The sequence below is a fragment of the Camellia sinensis genome, chromosome 12 (genome assembly GCF_055761805.1).
Source record: "Camellia sinensis isolate YWXY chromosome 12, ASM5576180v1, whole genome shotgun sequence".
Lineage (NCBI taxonomy): Eukaryota > Viridiplantae > Streptophyta > Magnoliopsida > Ericales > Theaceae > Camellia > Camellia sinensis.
The window spans coordinates 113,546,073-113,549,706 of NC_138972.1; the positions used below are offsets into that span (position 1 = coordinate 113,546,073).

General features: G+C 33.3%; 1 long non-coding RNA gene across 2 annotated transcripts; it reads left to right on the forward strand.

The window, feature by feature from the left end:
• Nucleotides 1-766: 766 nt before the first annotated feature.
• Nucleotides 767-3,294, forward strand: LOC114277945 (uncharacterized). 2 transcript variants are annotated; one of them, XR_003634788.2, is made up of 3 exons: nt 767-943; nt 2,013-2,048; nt 3,016-3,294. It is a non-coding gene; the product is annotated as an uncharacterized LOC114277945 (long non-coding RNA). The 2 variants fall into 2 exon arrangements; XR_003634787.2 differs by lacking the exon at nt 3,016-3,294 and having other exon boundaries at nt 2,013-2,379.
• Nucleotides 3,295-3,634: the final 340 nt, after the last annotated feature.

The window sequence follows — 3,634 nt, forward strand, 5'->3', positions numbered from 1 at the left end:
TTACTCTAATGTAATTTGGGGTTTATGAGAATTTTGGAGTCTGATTCGCATTTGATTTTAATAACAATTTTTTTGGAATTAGAAATTAAGGTCCAAACGGCTTAAGAAAGTGAAATTAATTAGTTTGATTTTAAATACGGACCCATTTGGGGGTTTAATTAATTTCGATTCAGTTTAGTAAATTGAGATTTTATTAATTGGGTATGAATTGGAGTTGATTAAGTTATGAAGATTGGGAATTAAGATTATTATGAATTAAATTTATTTATGATGTGTTCAATTAATTATGTAAATTATTGACGGAAATTTTGAGTTTGATCTGAAATTGAAAACCTTAATGGCTTGGGAAACCAAGATTGATGATGGAAATAAGTTTAATTTGATATTTGGAGGCTTTTGGGAGTTTGATTAAAAATTTAATTCAGAATGACAAAATTGAATATAATTAATTAGGCTCTAAAGAAAATCAAATTAGACTAATTAAATTAAGTGGGATTTGTGATTAGGTATGATTAATTTAATTATGTGTTAATCAAAATTTATTAAGACTAAGTGTTACTAATTAATCTTAATTATAAATCAAATTGTAGAGAGTGTATGTAAATGGGGGTGTGGGTGTGCACAGAAAATTCTGTGTGTGCGCGCAAAGAAAGTGTAGACAAATCTAGAGAAGTTGTGTGTGTGTGTGTGTGTCTTATGTTCTGGAGCCTCAAAGAAGAGGTTGTGCACGTGTATATATGTGCTAGTGAACTCAAAGGGTAGATGTAATTCAGTTGACCCAAAACATTTGTAAAGAAAAAGAAAGAGAGCCGAATGGAAGAAAGAGGCCGAGAGAGAGAGAGAGAGAGAGAGAGAGAGTTCAACCAAAGGAAGAAGAAGAAAAGAAGAGGGCTTTGTGGGATATCAAAATTCAAGCTAAAAAGTTTGGAAAATTCATCACGAGGTAAGGAATTTCATCCTTTTTTCTAGTATTGTTTAATTAATCTAGACAAAATTGATTCAAGGTGAATATTGAGAGGATTAAAAATAAAGATTTGAAGATCAAATTATATAGATTGATAAAATTTTGGGTTTTGCATGTAAAATCAAGTCAGGTTGAAGAATATGAGTTATGATTCTTAAGATTTGTTAAGTTTGAGTTTAATTTTGAAAATTATTTTTGAATTGAGTCCCATAAATTGCATGCAACAAGGTTTATTTGAGGATTTGATCCATGCAATGGAATTAGGTTCAAATTCATGAAAATTAATTTAGATATTAATCACTTTGGGTTTGAATTTAGTTGCCTTAACATGAAATTGAGTTTCAATTGTACATGCATTATGAATTTTTAAGAGTTTTGGAAGTTCAATTCATGATTTAAAGTTTGTGGGTTTGAAATTGGACTTGATATAAAGAAAATGAATTAAATTTAAATTTGGACAAATTTATAAATAAATTATAATTTATGTTTGAGAATCAAAATTAGTTTGATTTTGATTAAGATTCCATACATGCAAATATTTGTGAAAGGGCTTTATAGATTCAATTTTATGTTCCATAAACATGAAATCTGAGGTTTACATTTTAGTTGAAGTCATGGAATTTTGAAATATAAGTGAAATTAACTTTAAATATATGTAGTTGGGAACATTTCTGCACATTTGAGTGAGTCATGCATGAATTTAGAGCCTTGGTAATGTGTTTTGAGGTTTAAACAACATTCTGGAAAACCTAGAATTCGCCATCATCACTCGAGCGTAGAATGCAAGCAACTAGTATTTTTGCAGACCAAGGGGTCCACTTGAGCGACCAATGTTGCGCTCAGGCGAAGAGCCCTGTTTCAAAAAATTTTGAAAAACTATTTCATGTTCCGATTTCCGTTCTCTTTTATTTATGAGCATTCTTAGGCGCACATTAAGCATCCTAAATGAATTAAAGGACACAAAAAAAGCCTAAGAAAATTAAACGAATTAAAGAACGAAATAAATTGTGTTGTGACCCGATTTCTATGTGTATTATGATTTGTGTAGGGTCAACTACAAGGGTGAATTAGGCATCTTAACACTGTGAGTAATATCTTAGTATAGATATTTTCAAATATGTTATTTTCCAAACGCTACTTCTTTATAAGCTTCGTGGAATTGTTGATTTGAATTATGAATGAGTATTCTATATGCTTAATTTTTGTATAAGACTCTGTGAAGAACATGATTTGGGCCCAAGGCCGTTTCATATGTAATAATAAGAGTGTGAATTGGGCCTAAGGCCGTTTGATACGTTTGATATGTCTAAATTGGACCTAAGGCCGTTTGCCATTTGATAAATGGGCCAAAGGCTGTTTGAATATTATGATGGGCCTAAGGCCGTCTGAATATGAATGTTTATATGTTTGAATTATTAATGAGTATTCTAAATGTCAGTCTTTTGCATAAGGCTAATTGAATATAAATATGATCCTGATCACGAGTATGAAACACACATAACTACGAATATGAAAATGAATTGGGCCCAAGGCCGTTTGATATGATTGGGCCAGAGGCCGTTTGATATGATGATTGGGCCCGATGCCGTTTGATATGATTGGGCTAGAGGCCGTTTGATATGTTGATTGGGCCCGAGGCCATTTGATATGATGATTGGGCACGAGGCCGTTTGATATGATTGGGCTCGAGGCTATTTGATGTGAATGAATTGGGCCTAAGGCCGTTTGAATACTATGATGGGCCAAAGGCCGTTTGAAGTGATTGAATTGGGCCTAAGGCCATTTGAATACTATGATGGGCCAAAAGCCGTTTGAATATGAATGTAATGAGCCAAAGGCCGTTTGAATGAAAATGTGCTTATGAACATAAATATGAATATTTGCATAGATATGAATATTGAAATAATAGACCTGATGTCGTTCTAATTTGATTTGCATGTAATATGTATTAGTGTAATTTACTTGATTAAGAATCTCATTCATACAACCTCTTTACTTTGGTATTATTCACTGGGCGTTAGCTTACTCTCTCTCTCTATATATAAATGTAGGTGAACAATTGGAGAATCGATGTTAGAGTTTGCCCCAGAGTCTGCCTCTTTGTCAAGCCACCCAAGAAGTACCTCTGTGTAGAGGCTTTATTTTATTTTGTCAGGCTTGAGTTGGTCTTTGTATTTTGTTAAAAGTCCTTCATGAAGTGTGTGAGATATGTTATAAAATATGTCTTCGTACATGTATATATAAGTGTGTTAAAGTGTTTTAATTACTACAGCTGATCATGTACGCATAGCTCAATGGACAACATATATATATATTTTTTATTTTGCTTCTGCTTCGGGCCCTAATTATACTTAAAGATTTTGAATTTTGTCTTTGAGGCCGTAGGTAATCTGATACTAAACCTATAGGGGCGGGTTTGGGTTCTGACAACTAGAGTGAATAAAACCTTTATCTAGCAATTCTTGGAGTTGAATCTTCAACTCACTCAATTTAGCGGGTGCAAATCTATATGGTGCCATAGAGATCGGTGCCGTGCCAGGCACCAAATCGATAGAGAACTCAATCTCACGGTGAGGTGGCAAACTAGTGAGATCCTCAGGAAAGACGTTTAGGTATTCACAAACTACCCTTGGCAAATCAACTCAGACTTTGTCACACTTACTACCCAAG